Here is a 20,064-nt window from a genome sequence, read left to right as displayed (position 1 = left end):
GCAGGGGCTTTGTCTCTCCTAGGCTCTCAGTGGTCTCACTGCTAGTGCCCAGGAGCTGGAGGAAGGAGCCTGCCTGGACTGCAGAAGGGTGAAGAATGGGGAGGAGGTGGGGAGAAGAGATGGGAGGACAGAGGGAGTAGCTCAGGGAGGAGTTGGGAAGAAGAATTAGGGTCAGGGATGGGGCAGGTGCAGGAGTCAGGGAAGGAATGGGGTGGGGACTGCAGTAGGAGCTGGGTAGGGAGTAGTGAGCCGCAGAAGGGGACAAAGATGCTGCGGGAAGACAGGAACAGAACAGTATCAGCACTAGAGCAATTTCCCCTAGAGAACCTGGGACTGAACTCATTTTCCCTGCATCTCTACATTCCTTTGCTGCTGGCAAACAACTGTGAAACCCACTGGCGCAGTGTGCAACTCCGTGCCCTGCTACTGGCAGGTCCACATAAAAGATAACAGCCTTCTACTGTTACCAGTGGCTTTATTAGCTCAATCGTAGCCGATTGTAGTATGGATCTAAAGAGCCCAACCCTGTTGATTACCCAAACGGAAGCAAAATATGGTTCCACAGGATGAAATATTTGTGGGGCGTTGGGTTTTTTTCTCTCCAATTTTTAAGTTATTAAAAAACGTAGAGAATTACATGAAAAACCCTACATTCAAATAATGTTAAGGTTGCAAAGTCAAGCACTCAAAAGTCAGGAATTCCAGAGTTAAGTTTGCCTCTACAACCTTAACTTTCCCCTTGGTGTGTATGCATTATGAAACAGTCTAATTACATGATAAGATACTATTAGTTCTCCGGGATCCTTGCCTCATTCAGTGCACAGGATGGACTGTGCTTTGGGAATGAAGCAGGTTGCACAGCGAATTAGGCTGTTGTCTGATTTGTTGCAGAAGTTGGGAATGTTGTGGAAAATTGACCACACGATTGATTTTGGATCAGATTTGCCTGAGGCACCTTTACTGATTACAAGCGCGCATGGGGGTAACAGCTCTCAGTAGCTGCCCCCCGATTCAAGGAACATGCAAGCCTTTTAAAGCTTAAAACCACAGACAAATTACACATACTTCCGTATTAATTACCTTATTTGGAATACATTGCAAAATGTAATGCAGGTCAAAAGCGAAAAGAAACAATCATCTCCCTTATTTGGCTTTTCCTGTTATTGTTATTCCTAATCTAGTTCTTTTGTGGTTTGACTTTTCTAACGCTTCCATTGCGGTTATATTTAACAAGCTTGGCTATGGCTAACTGTGTTTGGGGACTTTCTTCATGCCCCTTACACACAGAAGCAAGCTCAACTAAGACTTCAGGCCTACTAACTTGACCAAAGATCTAAAGGCCCTCTGTAAATGTTCTTCTACAGGAAGTATGTGGTGGATGAGGCGGAGAACTTCAGGAAGAGAAGGGAGGGGCATGAATGCCCCCCTGGAGAATTGGATTCTGTCCCTGCCTCTGTCACAGAGTTCCTATGTAATGCCGGGCACAAGTAAACCAACATGTTCCAAGGTGGTCACTGCATATTCCTCATTTTCTGTGTACTGAGATCTCTAAGGTCTGATTGGCAGAAGCTGTCAATGAGAGCTGTGCAGTGAACATATAAAGTGCTGTAGAATGTCATGCATTCTGAAAAGTCCTCGGCTTGTCAAATTGGGCACCCAAAATGAGTTGACACTTGTGGCCTGAACCTCTGTGCCTTGGGTCCCCCTCTGTAAAATCGGGCCAATAATACCACCTCACTGGGGTGTTGTAAAGATAAATGCAATAATGTTTGTAAAGCACTAAAAAGCTATGATGAGAGGAGCATAGAAAAACCCATGGGGGAATTAGTAATTCTGTATTCAGTGCAGGGTTCAGATGATGTGAAGTCAATAATGCATGGGACCACACATTGAACAGTGAGAATAAAAAGAAATATTGGATAGCTACCCATTCAGCGAGCACTGCCCTTCTGTGCTCTGAATAAGGCTGGGGTCCTGCAGAAATAATAGTATGGGATTGTGTAATGAAAGTCTATTACAATGCAAACACACAATGGGGCCACATTAAGGTTGCATGAGCAATTTTTAGACTGGTATTTTCTAACTTTTGAATTCTTGTCTTTGTAATCTCAATGTTATTTTAATATCATTATATCCAAAAACCCCACACACATCCAAAAAAACAACCCTCCCAGATGTATATACCATTGATGAGATCTAGCTGCAACCATGGAGGGGTGTGGATTCAGACATGGTCTCTAGCTCTGTCAAGCCATCTTTTCTACAAGTCTTCCTCCTAGACCATGAAAGGTAATAATTGGAGATATACCAATCTCCTAGAACTGGAAGGGACCTTGAAAAGTCATTGAGTCCAGCCCCCTGCCTTCATTAGCAGGACCAATTTTTGCCCCAGATCCCTAAGTGGCCCCCTCAAGGATTGAACTTACAACTGTGGGTTTAGCAGGCCAATGCTCAAACTACTGAGCTAGTCCTCCAAAACAGTCTGAGATGTATCCATTTCCTTTTCTTTAGATCAAGCTTAGAGGAATAAACTAACCAAAACTTCTTGAGCAAAAGCAGCGAGGACTGAAATGAGAAGATTGCTGCGACGGATGAAGGGTTGGTGCTGTTGGAAAGCAGATAGCATCTTCTGTGGCCAGGTGAGAAGGTTCCCCTTCATGCAATGCATTTCTCGGTGTCACTTTCCTGCCTGTAGGTTACTGTGTATTACTCACTTACTGTGTAAGTTACTCACTGCAGCAAGTATCAGAGGGGTAGCCGTGTTAGTCTGGATCTGTAAAAGCAGCAAAGAGTCCTGTGGCACCTTATAGACTAACAGTGTTCTCCTACAGGTTTTTGTATATTGCCATTCCTAATATCTGATTTGTGTCCATTTATCCTTTTCCGTAGAGACTGTCCAGTTTGGCCGATGTACATAGCAGAGGGGCACTGCTGGCATATGATGGCATATATTACATTGGTGGATGTGCAGGTGAATGAACTGGTGATGGTGTGGCTGATCTGGTTAGGTCCTGTGATGGTGTCGCTGGTGTAGATATGTGGGCAGAGTTGGCATCGAGGTTTGTTGCATGGATTGGTTCCTGAGTTAGAGTTACTATGGTGCGGTGTGCAGTTACTGGTGAGAATATGCTTCAGGTTGGCAGGTTGTCTGTGGGCGAGGACTGGCCTGCCACCCAAGGCCTGTGAAAGTGTGGGATCATTGTCCAGGATGGGTTGTAGATCCCTGATGATTCGTTGGAGGGGTTTTAGCTGGGGACTGTATGTGATGGCCAGTGGAGTCCTGTTGGTTTCTTTCTTGGGTTTGTCTTGCAGTAGGAGGCTTCCGGGTACACGTCTGGCTCTGTTGATCTGTTTCCTTATTTCCTTGTGCGGGTACTGTAGTTTTGAGAATGCTTGGTGGAGATTTTGTAGGTGTTGGTCTCTGTCTGAGGGATTAGAGCAGATGCGGTTGTACCTCAGTGCTTGGCTGTAGACAATGGATCGTGTGGTGTGCCCGGGATGGAAGCTGGAGGCATGAAGGTAGGCATAGCGTTCGGTAGGTTTTCGGTATAGGGTGGTGTTAATGTGACCATCACTTATTTGCACCGTGGTGTCAAAGAAGTGGACCTCCAGTGTAGATTGGTCCAGGCTGAGGTTGATGGTGGGGTGGAAGCTGTTGAAATCGTGGTGGAATTTTTCCAGAGTCTCCTTCCCATGGGACCAGATGATGAAGATGTCATCAATGTAGCGTAGGTGGACACAAATGGACACAAATCAGATATTAGGAATGGCAATATACAAAAACCTATAGGAGAACACTTCAACCTCCCTGGCCACACAATAGCAGATCTTAAGGTGGCCATCCTGCAGCAAAAAAACTTCAGGACCAGACTTCAAAGAGAAACTGCTGAGCTTCAGTTCATCTGCAAATTTGACACCATCAGCTCAGGATTAAACAAAGACTGTGAATGGCTTGCCAACTACAAAACCAGTTTCTCCTCCCTTGGTTTTCACACCTCAACTGCTAGAAGAGGGCCTCATCCTCCCTGATTGAACTAACCTCGTTATCTCCAGCCTGCTTCTTGCTTGCATATATATACCTGCCCCTGGAAATTTCCACTACATGCATCCGACGAAGTGGGTATTCACCCACGAAAGCTCATGCTCCAAAACTTCTGTTAGTCTATAAGGTGCCACAGGACTCTTTGCTGCTTTCACTGCAGCAAGTATTCATCAAAGTTCTGGAACCATCATCAGAGGCACCACTGTCCCTTTTGTTTTGTACAAAATTAGAGTGAAACCCAACTGTAACTCTACTCATGTTAGGAAATCTAAGTTAGGTATTTCGTTATGGTGTCTGTAGTATAACAATACAACAGAGCTGGGGAGTTTCTGATAAGCCTTTAAAGTGTTGCTTTTAATCAGAGAGTTGTTATATGGGGAGGGGTACATATGTGCCAGGTGATTGATACGAATATAATCATGGAGTTACAGGTCACACACTGGACATTAAAGTGCAGTGATGTTCAGGAAAGGAACCATGTAAAGACCACACCTTTATACTCAGCAGCTTTGCTCTCTGTATGGCCTAAGTTTCATATGGTCTGTTTTAAATCAGAGGTGCTGGGTGCTGACAGCCATTGAACGTATATGATGGAAACCACTTTAAGCCAGGGAGTGCAGCCGCACCCCCAGAACCCCAAGTTCCAGCACCTATGTTTTACAGAGTTTAATTTTGTGTTGAACCTGCTCATTAGGGATGTTTTTCTGATCTCACATATGCTGCCTTTACACCAGCGGAGTTACTCCTGATTTCCACCACTGTGAACTCAAAATCAGGTCCAAAGAGTCCATAATAGGTTAATGTAGGAAACAGGGTTTGTGTCCTGCAGTGTAGTGTGTAACTGGTTCAGTAGAGAATCAATCTCTCCATAGATCTGAAAGTCCAAGATCTTCAGTGCCTCTTTGACAGTTTCTGTAGCATATACGTAGCAGTTCAAGTCGTACAGCCAGTCCCATCCACGTGATGGGAGAAAACCATGGTAAACTGGGCCAAATCTAGAAGTAACCAGTTGAAATTTTATGACTTCTGATTTACTGGAGGTCAGACGAGGCGTCTAATTGTCCTGTCTGTCGTTAAAAATCTATGAAAATGTTCCCTGCTATGCATGTCCAACATACTCCGACCTGTGACTTACTAAGAGTTCACTGACTTGCCACCTAGTTCTGTGGTCCTCACGGCTCATACAAGCCACGCAGGGTCAGGCTGCATTGTTGCTTGAAGGGGAGTCATCCAGGGCCGGCTCCAGAGCCCAGCGGGGCAAGCACCCGCCTGGGGCGGCCCTTTCCCAGGGGGGCGGCAGGCTGGGCCGGCGGACCTGCCGCAGTCATGCCTGCGGGAGGTCCACCGGAGCCCCGGGAGCAGCGGACCTGCCGCAGGCATGACTGCGGAGGGGACACTGGTCCCGCGGCTCAGCTGGACCTCCCGCAGGCATGACTGCGGCGGCTCAACCGGAGCCGCCGGACCAGCGAAGCGCCCGCAGCTGCGGGAGGTCCAGCCGAGCCGCGCAACCAGCGGACCCTCCGCAGTCATGCCCGCGGGAGGTCCGCTGCTCCCGCGGCTCGGGGGCGCCTCCCGGGCATGACTGCTTGGGGCGGCCGAATTTGTAGAGCCGCCCCTGGAGTCATCCAACGAAGGCCCAAGTACTCTAGGAAGTTGCATTAGTGATCCAGTTGGGGGCTCTCTTCCTTCTGGGTCAATAACAAGCCAGTGCTTCTGCCCATTTGTAGGGCCTAGTGATGCTTGAAGTGCCACAGTATAGCTAAGATATACAATGAGTTCCTCAGTTCAGTAAAACTGGTAGCACGAGAATAGTGGTGTTATTGCTAGAGTCATGTCTGACTTCCTTTGATAAGTTGCATCCTTCCTATGTTAATTCTCCTTCCAATTTCATTTCCATGCCGGGTTTTTCTTCCCTGCCTGCCCTACGCTGTTGGGTAGTGTTGCTGTGTGCGATTGCATTTCACCCCACAGATGGCGGGGGAAGTGACCCCTGTTGTGTAGCATGTAAAACCCTTTGGAGTTCTTTTGAGAAGAAAGGTGCTACATTAATGCAAGCTATTGTTGTTAGCTAAGCATCTTCCCCTCCATTTGGAGAACAGATATTGTGAGTTGAGCTCACTCACCAAAATGAGATTTCCCATCCTTCTGCTGAATGTATTTTCTGGACACAAAATGAACAGTTTGTTCACCTGAATGGCTTCCCAATGCTTTGCACTATGAAAAGCTGGCAAGCAGACCTCGGCTCATTATTTGTAATCGCTATGGACATTTCTGTGAAAACAGAATCTTTCTTCCTCCGCAGGCCAGTTTATTGCTCCTTGCTTATTCAATTTCCTACATGAAATTACCGTGTAGCCATTTCAACAGCAGCCACTTGTCATGCCACAATGGAAGGTTGTGACTTCAAGTGAGGAAAGAGCAGCAGGAGAAAGTGAACTAATTCCTAAGCAACAAATATCTTGTTTTCACCCTTCGGGATGGATTCTGTTCTCAGCCACACTGGTATAAATCAAGAGTGACTCCACTGAAGTCAATGGAGTTGGCATTGTGTTGGATCAGGGTAAATGAGAGGATGGGTATAGTGAGGTAGAGAGAGAGGCCGAATGTGTAAGGCGGTTTAATGTCTCGATGAGTGGGTATAACTGGCTGTTAAGGGCCAGATCTCAGGTGGTATAATTTACATAGCTTCATTGGACTCGCAGGGACCTAACTGTAAGAGTCTAACTGATACGAAGTCTAAGGGATTCTAATTGGTGTGATCCACACCACACATGTGGATGGGAGTGGTGTAGCTGTAAAAGCATTTAACAAGAGGGTGTAAGATGCAGCAAATCAAAATAACTTTTTCAGCCTCTTTTTTAACCCACATCAATTTCCTGACTCCCAGCGTACAAGCACCACCAGCTTAGCATACACAGGCGTAGCGTGTCCTTCACTTCCAATGTCTCACTCACTGCGGGAGCTCCAGTAACCTAATGATGCCATGCAGTGGGCTGGCGTGGCTCCCCTCCAGCCCGGAGGAGGGAGAGCCCCGCCAGGGGCCAGAGTGGGCGGAGCTACGGAGCTCTGAGCCCGCCCCTCAAAGGGTCAGGCGGCGACCCGGAACTATAAAAGCCGGCCCTCAGAGCTCAGTCAGGCCCCAGCAGCCGGAGAGAGCAGACATCCCTCAGGGAGCTCGAGACTGGGAAACTCCTGCGACCCAGCGCAGCCGCCCAGACTGGCCTGAGCTCCCCCGCGCTCGCTACCTGGAGGAGCTGCCGGAGCTTCCCCGCGCCTGCTGCTACCCGGAGGAGCCGCCAGAGCTACCCTGGGCTGACTATCCGGAGGAATTCCCGGACCTGCCACCCAGCCCCGGCCGTGACGAGCCCATGCTCGTGGACCCTCCAGACGCCGACGTTAGGACCCAAGTAGGTCCCGAGGGGGAGTGCGGAAGCAGCCCGGGGGCAGCCGACCCCAGTCAGGCTGTGGCGTTACCGGAGCCTATGTCAGTGTGGTGTAGCCAGGATCCCCACTGACGGAGCAGCGGATTGATAGCCGCTGCTAGGGCCCCGGGCTGGGACGCAGTGGAGTGGGAGGGCCTGCGTCCCCCCTGCCACCCCACTCCGGGGTGGCAGACTCCCCCTCTCCCCGGTTTGAGGAAGCTGATAACTGTTACTGTTGCTCAGCCCTGACCCAAGGCCTGAGCTTTCTGACTTAGTGTTTGCTGCCCCGCCCTGACCTAGGGCCAGGCTCATAGCGATTGTTATGGCTCAGCCCTACCGGAGGACCTGAACCCCTTGCCCCACTGGGCGGGCAAGTACCGCAGGGACTGCCAGGCTATCTTCCCGGACCCACCGGAGTGTAGTGGGCCGGCGTGGCTCCCCTCATCCCCCTGGAGAGGGTCGAGCCCCGGCTCCACTCGTGTACATGCCACCTTCTCAACTGGTGTATATCAACTCCATTGAAATCAATGGAGCACCACACTTTTATACCAGCTGAGGATCAGGCCAACAGTTTAGTTTTTCAATTTTTTTCCCATGCATCAATGGTGGGTCTTTAAGAAGAATCAGGGCCGGGAGCAGGGGAATTAAATAAAGAAAACAGCAGGAGTTTGATTCAGTTTGGAGATTTTAAAGTCGCCACTGATCAAATCCCGGAGTTCTTCTAGTGTGTTAAAAAAAATTGCCTCCATCAATCTCCAGTAAGTCTGAAACGTGTGCATCTCTGACCGTGGCAACTTCACCCTCTCAGTTCCGGGGCAGGTTTATTTTCTCTGAATACTTTATTATATCATGTATTTGCCTTCACATGGTGGGCTGCTCCTCTTGACTAAAATCTCTAGTGAAAGACTCACACTTCAGCATGAGTGGCTAGATCACTTCCTCCCTTTTGAACTGCTGCAACTTCTTTCACTGCTGCCTTGGCTCCAGATTTCCTTTTTGCTTTCAGATCAATACAAAATTCTCGCTTAAAAATATATATATATATGAATCCCAAGCCTGAAGGAAGGGAGAGAGCCCCAAGGAGAATGCGAGACAGATTTGAGGTCATGGGAGTTCTCCTTCCATAGCCAGCTGGGACCGTTGATTGCCCCATACAAAAATAAAACAAAAAAATGTAGCATCTTACAACATAGCTCAGTTTTGTTTTCACAGAAGATCTGGAAGAAGAACAAACGAAGGAAGAAAGTTTCTCACAAGTATTCACTCTTTTCTGGACTATTATTTTAATTCCTGTACTGAGATGTGTTGGGTTACAGATTCAGGCACACTGGACTTGAAGATTAAGGGCCTCCTTCTGATCTTGCTCATGCTGATTTTACACAAGGGGAAGCTCCTGATTTACACTGGAATAAGTGGGATGAAAATCAGGGCCTAGGGTTGTGCCAATCTTCTCCTTTCTAATCTGGGGAATCTTCATAGAAAGGCAGATGGTAGGACCAGAAAAGGCCTTTTTGGACATCAATGGCCTGGTGGTCTTCTCATGCCAATGTAAATCAGGAGTACCTCCACTGCTGCCAGTTGAATTATGCTGGTGTAATTGAGAAGAGAACCAGACTCAGACTGCTCTCTGTTTCCTTTCTCCCCTCACTGCGTGATCAACATTTCACTACATTTATTCTCACTAGGACCTTCTCCATCCTGCTTATAGCCGTTTTGGTGAACATATCCTCCACAGTCCTCCATTTTGTATGGGCTTCTTGTTGTCCCTTAGATCTAATTTGGTGCCCTTTTTCTCAGTACGTGTCCCTGATTGGACAGTCGTAGCCCTGTTGATGTTTGAATCTTCTAGGTTTTTAGTGTGGGTAACTGCTCTGCAACGCTGCCCGGTAACTGGTGGTAAGTCTGCCCAGCAACCGGTGAGGCAGGAAAAAGGACACGTGACCCTAACAGAGACTATATAGGGCCTCAGCTCAGTTTGCTTGTTGCTGTCTGTCCTACTGGCAGCCTGTGTCTGGGGGAAAGCAGAGGTGAGCTCTGTTAGTACTGCAATCGAGACAGAAGATGAGAAGACCTGTCCTACTTATCATCAGTCCTGATCCTGTCCTTGGCAAGGATTCCTGATTTTGAGTCCCTGACGGTGGCTTCTGGGTTCCTATGGCGGTTCCTGGTTGGAGAGTCGTAGTCTTCAGTCCGGTATCTTCATTTCTTGCACAGACACAGTATAGTGGAGACCTTTTTGTATACTTGCTGCCCACTCATTTGTGTTGGTATTTGGGGTCTTTAAGCCCTTGTTATTTTAAACCTCTGAGTTGTTTGTACAGTAAGCTCTTTGGTTGTTTAAGCTTAGCTTTATTGTAGGGGAGGGTTGGTGGAGATGGGAGGTCAACAGATGATAGAGGCTGACTAAGGGGGCAAACCGAAGTTGGGAGGGATCCTATTATTTGGATTCCTAAACTGACCAGGCAGCTAGGGAGTGACTTGTGTAATATGCTCTTTGGCATTTCCTATTTTCCTGTTTGTTCTAGTAAGCATAGAACATTGTAGACTCGTTAGAGCAGAGAGACCAGGAGTCTGGGTCCTTGGGTTCTATTCCTAGTCCCACCCCTGACACATTGTGCAACCTTTGCCAAGTCACTTAGTCCTAAGTCTGCAAAAATTGCCTTTAGTTTGGGATTTTCAAACCAGGTCTCTTTTTTGTGGCTGCAGTTTTGCACCTGCAGTGGATAGCGAGCAATAGAAAAGCATGTATGAACTATGAGTGCAGAATTACACCTGTAAAAAAATGGAGGCTGGACAAATTTAGAACCAGAAGCAGAAGAGTCGATTTCTCTCTGTGAAGGGCTGCCTGTTCATTGTCCATTGTGTCTTGTTGTATAAATGGCTGGTCTTTTGTGTAGCATCCAGTCCATAAGGTAATGAGAGAAGCAATGGGGAAAGTGCTAAAACCCTGGATTCAGTAAACCTCTGCCATAAGCTTAAAGCCAGCCATGGTGTCTGAGCTTAGACCTGAGCCATGCACACACCAGATCCTGCCCCATTCTCAATGAGCTCTCATCTCTCAGGATAGGAGCAACTCACTAAGGCCTTGCAATGCCTGGCAGCGCGTTCTAGACATTCTATCCTCTCATAACACTGTCTGTTCCCTTCACAAGGAATATTCACCACCTAAATCCCACTGACTCCAGCACCCCAACTCAGGATCCCAAACCCACCCTTGATTTCTGTCATTGACCCTATCCCAAAATTCTTTGCAGCTGCTTACTGAGGAATTAAGCAGTGGGTCTTGTGCTGGCTCTGAGAAGAGTAAATTTCACAGTAATATGAACATCTGGCTCTAGGCTTCCAGTCATTTTCTTCCCTTTCCAGCAAGATCATCCCTTCAGACAAACCCACTTTAATTTAGTTCCTCATCCCACCCAAGTCCCTGATGTGTTGTTGACTGAAGAATGTGAGAAAGAGGCTGGGAAGAACTATTCCAGCTCCCCTGGAAGAGTGGAGCCATATATAAGGGCTGGTCTACACTGGGGGGGGATCGATCTAAGATACGCAACTCCAGCTTTGCTATTTGCATAGCTGAAGTATCTTAGTTCGACTTACCTGGCCGTCCTCACGGCGGCGAGTCAACTGCTGTGGCTCTCCCATCTACGCTGCTTACTTCTCCTGCCGAGGTGGAGTACGGGCGTCGATTTGCGGATCGATTTATCATGTCTAGATGAGATGCGATAAATCGATTCCCAGTGGGTAGTATAGACGGGTATTCCGGCGGGTAGTATAGACGTATGCTAAGTGTAACCAGGTTGCTGGGGTGGCATCCCCTTGTGGCCCTTTCTGGTCTCTTCTGGTGTGTCTCTATCCCAACAAGGTCTAGCGTAGCTGCTTTGCCCCCCTGGCAAAAACAACCTTCAGTCCTTCCCCTTTTGAGGCATTTAAGGTTCAAAGGCAGTCAGGAACCACAGCAACACGAACATAACTCAAAGTCAGGGTCATCTCACAGACCCTTGGTGGGGCTCCACTTTTCTATTCAAGGCTCAACTCCCAAAACGTGTGTGCTTCTGGTCATCCCTTCCAGGGGGGCTGATCTGGTGGGCAAGCATGTTCCACCTCGGGGCCGCAGTCACACTTCTCGCCCACAAGGAGAGACCTAGAGCTCCACCCTCCTTCCTCCTTTTATCTCCCCTCTCTATCCCTGTGGTTGGTTGCAGCTGTAGAGGGGTGTGACAGCTCAGTCCACAGACTTTCCCTAACCCTTTCCTTGCCAGTGGAGAGCCTGCCATCCTCCTTAACCCCCTCACTGCCAGTGCGGGGCCTCGGTGCCCCATCACAAGGTTTTATTTTTACCTTCTCTGCTTGTGATTGCCCCGTCTCTATTGCTTTGTAGCATACACGCAAATAAAGCTGTGAAAATAGCCCAATGCTTCTGCTTTGCGTCAGATCCTCAATCAGTCCTAACAGCCATTTATTGCTCCATATTCTACCAAGCAAGAGAGAGTCTCTCTTAATTATTTCCTCCTGCAACTTCGAGTGTTGCAGGAATGAGACAAACAGTTCCCCTAAAAATAGCCTGCAACATAAAGCTCGGTTTTCTATTTCGTGCCTTTATAATAATAATCCTCTGCGCTTCTCTGGCATGCTGCAGCCGAGGAACTCGGAGCACTTTGTAGACAGTAATGAACGAAGCTTCACAACTTCTCATTCCTGTGAAGTGGGAACATGTTATACTCTCCATTTTCCAAACGGAGAAACTGAGGCACAGAAGGTGAAATCCTGTCCTCATTGAAATCAGTGGCAAAATTCCCATTGTCTTCAATGAGGCCAGAATTTCAACCAAAGAAAGTAAAAGGTTATTGAAAAATCAAGGATGTGTTTATATAATGGAGTACAGCTCCCATCTGGGATCTACAGGTGCTAACAAGATGCAGTGTTCCCCACTGGATAGAGCTCTGGACGGGGATTGGGGAGAGCTGGGGTCTATACCCATTGACCTGCTGGGTGGCCTTGGGCAAATGTCACTGCTCTGTGCCTCAGTTTCCCCAACTGTAAAATAGGAATTTTTGTAAAGCACTGAGATCTACTGATGAAAGGCGCTGTATAAAAGCTAGATATTATTAATAGTAAAGTAATATATCTAATGAATACACTACATTGTGTCTCATGACTTTTCACAGATGAACAAATTGCAGTTATTTTGGACACGGTGTTCAATGACTTGCCCATTTACCGCCATGTTGCATCACTTAACTGTTGTTTGCTAAGTATTCAGACACTTTCTTCTGAGAACTGCAGAATCAACAGCCTGAAACCTCTCACCACCTCCTATTCTTTGCTGTTGTGTCTGAATTACCTGTTGGCCTAAAATCTGTGATTCCAGGTGTAATTCATCATCTAGTCTGGCCCGGTTAATTCTCTCCCTTAATGCCGCTTTCCAGGGCAATCGGCGAGGTTCAGCCTCTGAAATATTGACCAAAGCATCTTGAATTTATTACCACAGGTTTATCCCGACATTCAGTTGCTTTGGATGTAATGCCACGTGTTTCCCTTTCCGTAAAAAATGTTAGCGGCTGCAGGGAAAAGCTCCACGAATCTGTGCATGTGATGAACACCATCAATTACGGGCAAGATTGCCTTGCATCTCCCCTTGCAATCGGTTTCATTAAAGCAACAGAGCTTCCAGTAAAAGAGGATTATTTATTTAATTCAGTGATTTTTCACACCACCAATGGCACATTGCCTGAGCACCTCACATTAGTTATTAAAACTAGCTACAACGTTGTTTTATTACCATTACTTGGATAACTGTTGGGCTTAGGAGCCCTAGCCAGAGTCTCGTTGTATTAGGCATTGTACAGACACAGAATAAAAAAACCCTGCCTCTGCCCCTGCCCCTGCCCCTGCCCCAAGGAGCTTACAATCTAAGTATAAAACAAGAGACAACAGATGGATACAGACAGACAGAAGGAGAGAGTATAAGGAAACAATGAGATAATATTGGTCAGCATGATGGGCTGTGGGCTCTGCACATCAGCAGCTAGGGCAGAGGTCCCCAAACTGTTGGACTCAGGGGGATGCAGAAGAACATTGTGGGGGCATGGTGGGGCTGGATGCCTCAGGAAAGGAGCAGTGGAGAGGTCCTCCAAGTGGGCTAGAATGGCTGCTTCCCCTGCAGCCAATCAGAGAGTCTGCAAGGAGCTAGCGAACAGTAGCAGCTAATAGGCCAGTTTTGCGAGGGAGTTTAGAGGGGGCGTGTGAACCGGGGGGCTAGATAGACTTAACATTCTTTAAACTTAAAGCCAAAAATACCCTCTGACAAAAACAAAACAGCAACAAAGGAACAAGCTGCAGGAGTAAAAAGAGAATGCAGGCAGAAGTCCAGCAACAGAGTGGGGGCTACCCAGTTTATTGCACCCAATGCAGCATGTCTGATTACCTATGGGCAGGTGGCGTATGTGTGCATTTGGTGCAAGGAGCTTCTGGCCCTCAGAGACTGTGTATGGGCTTTGGAGACCAGAATGGCTGAGCTGGAGGAGCTAAGGGAGACAGAGAAGTACATAGATGAGACTTTCTGGGACACAGTAGAATGGTCCCACCCGTGGTCTGAGAGCCTCTGTGCTGTTGAGGAGGATGAAAGTCTTAGAAAAAGCGAACATCCAACTGGAGCAGAGGGAAATGATCCCATAGTTGGGACCTTCCTTCCAGATGATATCATGGGACCCTCTCACTCTGAGGATAATAATAAGAGATATACCTATCTCCTAGCACTGGAAAGGACTGTGAAAGGTCATTGAGTCCAGCCCCCTGCCTTCACTAGGAGGGCCAAGTACTGATTTTTGCCCCAGACCCCTAAGAGGCTCCCTTAAGGATTGAGTTCACAACCCTAGGTTTAGGGAACCAATACTCAAACCACTGAGCTATCCCTCCCCTTCTTCCCTCTTTTGGGGGAAGGGAACTCCAGTTATTAGGAAGAGATTGGTAATAGTTATGGGGGATTCAATCATTAGAAACATAGATAGTGCCTCCGTGGCTAAACAACAAAGTAAAAGAAGTAGTGAGAGACAAAAAGGTATCCTTTAGAAAGTTAAATCCTAGTGAGGAAAAGAGAAAGGAGCATACGCTCTGACAAATGAAGTTGAAAAATATAATTAGGAAGGCCCCAAAAGAATTTGAAGAACAGCTAGCCAAAGACTCAAAAAGTAATAGCAAAATTTTTTTTAAGAAGCAGGAAGCCTACTAAACAACCAGTGGGGCCACTGGACAATCGAGATGCTGAAGGAGCACTCAAGGATTATAACGCCATTGCAGAGAAACTAAATTAATTCTTTGTATTGGTCTTCACTGATCGGCTGAGGATGTGAGGGAGATTCCCAAACCTGAACCATTCTTTTTAGGTGACAAATCTGAGGAACTGTCCCAGACTGAGGTGTCATTAGAGGAGGTTTTGGAACAAATTGATAAGCTAAAGAGTAATAAGTCACCGGGACCGTATGGTATTCACCCAAGAGTTCTGAAGGAACTCAAATGTGAAATTGCAGATCATTTAAATCAGCTTCTGTACCAAATGACAGGAGGATAGCTAATGTGATGCCAGTTTTAAAAAGGGCTCCAGAGGTGATCCCAGCAATTACAGACTGGTAAGCCTGACTTCAGTACTGGGCAAACTGGTTGAAACTATAATAAAGAACAATATTGTCAGACATATAGATGAACATAATTGTTGAGGAAGAGTCAGCATGGTTTTTGTAAAGGGAAATCATGCTTCACCAATCTACTAGAATTCTTTGATGGGGGTCAAAAAGCATGTGGACAAGGGGGATCCTGTGGATATAGTATACTTAGATTTTCAGAAAGCTTTTGACAAGGTCGCTCACTAAAGGCTCTTAAGCAAAGTAAGCTGTCATGGGATAAGAGGGAAGGTCCTCTTGTGGATCGGTAACTGGTTAAATGATAGGAAAAAAAGCGTAGGAATACATGGTCAGTTTTCAGAATGGAGAGAGATAAATAGTGGTGTCCCCCAGGGGTCTGTACTGGGACCAGTACTATTCAACATATTCATAAATGATCTGGAAAAAGGGGTAAACAGTGACATGGCAAAATTTGCAGATGATACAAAACTACTCAAGCTAGTTAAGTCCCAGGCAGATTGCGAAGAGCTACAAAAGGTTCTTACAAAACATGACGACTTGGCAACAAAATGGCAGGTAAAATTCAGTATTGATAAATGCAAAGTAATGCACATTGGAAAACATAATCCTAACTATACATATACAATGATGGGATCAAATTAGCTGTTACCAATGAGATCAGTGAAATCCTTTTTACCAATGAGATCAGTGAAAGCCTTTGTACTGACATCATTGGGTGGTGAACCAGTCTCAATGCCAGGAAGTCCAGAGAAACAATCCTCTCACTTAAAATGATCTAGCTTATTAGGGGGCATGATCATAGAATCAGGGTACGTCTACATTACAAGACTATTTCGATTCATCTTAATTCGAATTTCTGGAATCGACCTAATGTAGTCGAAGTTGTGTATCCACAATAAATACAGTAATTCGACTGTGTGAGTCCACAGTAACGGGCGAAGCGTCGACTTTTGAAGCGGTGCACTGTGGGAAGCTATCCCACAGTTCCCGCACTCCCCGCTGCCCATTGGAATGCTGGGATTTCCCACCAATGCATGCTGGGGGGGGGAAACTGTGTCGAGGGTGATTTTGGGTAACTGTCATCATTCAACCGTCACTCCCGCCGGCGGGAAATCAGTTCGCGCACTTTTCCTGCTATAAGTGACAGCGCGGATGCCACAGCACTCCACTGCGACCATGGAGCCCGCTGCGATCATCGCTGCACTTATGGCTGTTGTCAACTCCTCGCACCTTATCGAACACCTCTTCCACAGTGAGATGCTGAGAACTCGGTCGAGAAGGCAACGGCAGCGTGGTGAGGACATGAAGTCTCAGAGTGGCACAGACCTCTCAGAAAGCACGGTACGCCGCGCCGTGGAGATCATGGTGGCAATGGGTCATGTTCATGCTATGGGATGTCGATTCAGGGCCCGGGAAACAAGCACGGACTGGTGGGACCGCATAGTGCTGCAGGTCTGGGATGAATCACAGTGGCTGCGAAACTTCAGGATGCATAAGGGCACTTTCCTTGAACTGTGTGACTTGCTGTCCCCTGCTCTGACGCGCAAGGACACCCGGATGCGAGCAGCCCTGACTGTGCAGAAGCGAGTGGCCATAGCCCTCTGGAAACTTGCAACACCAGACAGCTACCGCTCAGTAGCGAACCACTTCGGCGTGGGCAAATCTACCGTGGGGCTTGCTGTGATGCAAGTAGCCAACGCAATCGTTGATCTCCTGCTCTCGAAGGTGGTGACCCTGGGAAATGTACAGGTTGTCATAGCTGGCTTCGCCGCAATGGGATTCCCAAACTGCGGTGGGGCTATAGATGGGACTCACATTCCTATCCTGGGACCGGCCCACCAGGCCAGCCAGTATATAAACCGCAAGGGCTACTTTTCCATGGTGCTGCAAGCACTCGTGGACCATAGGGGACGGTTTACCAACATCAACGTCGGGTGGCCGGGCAAGGTTCATGACGCGTGTGTGTTCAAGAACTCTGGTCTGTTTAGACGCCTGCAGGAAGGTAGTTTCTTCCCAGACTACAAAATAAATGTTGGGGATGTGCAGATGCCTACAGTGATCCTCGGGGACCCAGCCTACCCGCTAATGCCCTGGCTCATGAAGCCCTATACAGGCGCCTTGGACACTGACAAGGAACTCTTCAACTACCGGCTGAGCAAGTGCAGAATGGTGGTGGAGTGTGCTTTCGGACGTCTGAAGGGGAGATGGAGGAGCTTACTGACTCGCTCGGATCTCAGCGAAAACAATATCCCCATTGTCATTGCAGCTTGCTGTGTGCTCCACAATCTGTGTGAGAGCAAGGGGGAGACGTTTATGGCGGGATGGGAGCTTGAGGCACATCGTCTGGCTGCTGATTACGCTCAGCCAGACACCCGTGCGATTAGAAGAGCACAGCGGGAAGCCGTGTGCATCAGGGAGGCTTTGAAAGCCAGGTTCCTCAGCGAGCAGGGTAACCTGTGACTATTAACTTTGTGTATAGAGAAGCGGAACCTGCCCCTGTTTCTTTACCCAGTTTCTGTTGACTCTCCTCTACAGTTTCATATCCCGTTCACCCCGTTTGCCCCCTTCCAACACACGTGTACAAATAAAGTTAATAGAGCATTGTTCAGCAACAACCTTCTCTGGACTACTGACTTCGCGTAAAAGGGTTGACACAGGGACGCTGACTGTGGTGGGTTGGGTGTGCAGTGATGTAGAGACCGCTTCTAGATTATAGGACTGATAGGCTCCTGCTTGTACAGCGGTCTCTGTGGTGAGGACTGGTACAGGTGCGTGTGCAGGAATGGGTGAGGGGTGCAGGCTTTGCGATGGAGTTTGGGTGCAGGCTCTGGGCTGGGGGTTGGGGGCGTAGGAAGGTGTGAGTGGTGTGTGATAATGGGGAGGAGGTGTAGGGGGTTGCGGGCTGGAGGCTGATGGTTTGATGCATTGTAGAGGCTCAGGGCTACGATAGAAGGGCAGGGTGAGGGCAACCTGCCTTGCCACTTGTGGATGGCATGCTCAATGACCCTGGGGCAGCAGACAGCATTTCTGCGGGTAGCCTCTCTACTGTGAGACAGGGACGCGGCGCGGCGGGGTGTGTGTGAGACGACACGCCGGGGGAGGGGTGGCAGGTGGGGGCTGGTACCTGCTCCAGGCAGGGAATTGACGGGGCTGGGGGAGACCCGCGTGGGACAGGGCACGATCCAGGCATGGCTGGTGGAGAGACCCACCTGCAAATATACCTGGCGCAGGGCACCTTCCGCCTATGAGCAGAACATGAAAATCACCCCACAGACTGACCAGGGTGACTAGAGGCTGCACTCTGTGAGTGACCAGCTGTTGATCTTGCCCCTATATCTGTACCACTATTAACGGTGAAAGTCCTATGCAATTCCCAAACCATTCTCCCCCCTTCACGGAAAGTATTCTGCAAAGAAACCTGACGGGAAAATAAATTACCAAAAAATAAAAACTTTTTATACTGAACAGCACATTAAGGGAAGGACTTCTCAAAAGTAAGGTACTGAGAGCGTTTTGTAAGTTTAGCACTCTGCTGTGGTGCATTAACATTTTTCACGGCCCCTGGTGCCCCTTCCTCTTGTCATTTTGGGTGATGGGGGGATTGGACTTTGCGGCGGGGGGCGGCGGTCGCAGATGCAGTGAAGGGGAGCTCCGTCCTCCTTCCTGCGGTGCTGCAGAACATCGACAAGGCGCCTGGATCAGGTAGGGATACAGTTGCACCTGTGTGACGGGAAAAAGTGAGTGAATTCCATAGAGAGATATTTTTGGTCAAAAAAGAAACAAAGTCTACTCAGTGTGTGTGAACAAGAGCAAGCACAGCACCTCTCTCATGAGCACTCACTCGGGGAAAGTTCGATTTCTCTGGGTTCGCTTTCATTGCCTGTGGTATTGCACTGCAGACCAGAGAAGCGGGGCAGGAAAGAAGAATCTGTGGAGTGGCCAGGCATGGTAAGCCCAGTTTTTTTTGCAGCTTTAAGTTGCATCTACAGCACTGTCCTCCTGCTGCAGGCAAACATGAAAGCAGAATCGGTGCCCCTGTTGCAGCCCCTCGCGGCCGTTCCCTGTTAAAGATCCCTGTATTCTCCCACTCTGCAGCCTCCTACACGTGGCTGTACAGTGACGCTTCTTGTTATGCAAAGGAACAGTTAAGCACAACCATTACTAATAGTACACAAATTACTCTAATTACATGCAGGAGTCTGCGCGCGACATCACACTGAGGAGAGTGTCACGGAGAGAGAGAGCGCGCATGCTGGAGGAAAGCCAACACAACCCTGGGGCCTATGCTGCCATGCTCGTGAAGGCGCTGGTCCCCGACTTCCAGCTGAAAGCGTTGCGTGGAAAAGTGTGCTTCCTCGGGGCACCCAATAAGCAAGCCCTGCCCAGGCACCTCATGCAGAGGCTTGGCAATTACCTCCTGGAGAGCTTCCTGGAGATGTCAGAGGAAGATGACTGTTCCATCCACCTGTACATAGACCTTGTGTTCGCCTAGTTGTTTTCCCAGTTTATTTAAAAAATAAATGTTAACATGTTTGAAGCAGTTACCGCTTGATCCTTCTCCTGATTCAGGGTCCATGGTAACGGGTGGGGAGTGTTGGTAGGGGATCTCATTGACGGTGACGAAGAGATCCTGGGTGTCGGGGAAATCTGTGTTGTAAGCGCTGTCGACTGCCTCGTCCTCTTCAACTTTCCCGTACGCGAACATCTCCGAGGAACAGTCCGTCGACAGTATCCCATCCTATCAGTCCACGGTCACTGGTGGGGCAGTGGTGGCAGACCCACCGAGAATGGCATGCAGTGCCTTGTAGAAGCGGCATGTCTGGGGCTGGGCTCCGGAGCGTCCGTTTGCCGCTCTGAGTTTCTGGTAGCCTTCTCTCAGCTCCTTGACTTTCACGCGGCACTGCGTTGTATCCCGGCTGTATCCTCTGTCTCTCATGGCTTTGGAGACCTTCTCGAAGGTCTT

General features: G+C 48.3%; 1 long non-coding RNA gene across 1 annotated transcript in view; it reads left to right on the top strand.

The window, feature by feature from the left end:
- Positions 1 to 19,348, top strand: part of LOC123363423 — a 33,395-nt gene extending 14,047 nt beyond the window's left edge. The window contains exons 2-3 of the long non-coding RNA XR_006576749.1: positions 2,512 to 2,639; positions 19,297 to 19,348. This is a non-coding gene — a long non-coding RNA (uncharacterized LOC123363423). The remainder of the gene's footprint in view (positions 1 to 2,511; positions 2,640 to 19,296) is intronic.
- The last annotated feature ends 716 nt before the right edge of the window (positions 19,349 to 20,064 follow it).

Source organism: Mauremys mutica, chromosome 2, assembly GCF_020497125.1.
Source record: "Mauremys mutica isolate MM-2020 ecotype Southern chromosome 2, ASM2049712v1, whole genome shotgun sequence".
In the NCBI taxonomy this organism is placed as follows: domain Eukaryota; kingdom Metazoa; phylum Chordata; order Testudines; family Geoemydidae; genus Mauremys; species Mauremys mutica.
The sequence above is the reverse complement of the archived record's forward strand: the minus strand, read 5'-3'. Positions and strand labels throughout refer to the sequence as shown.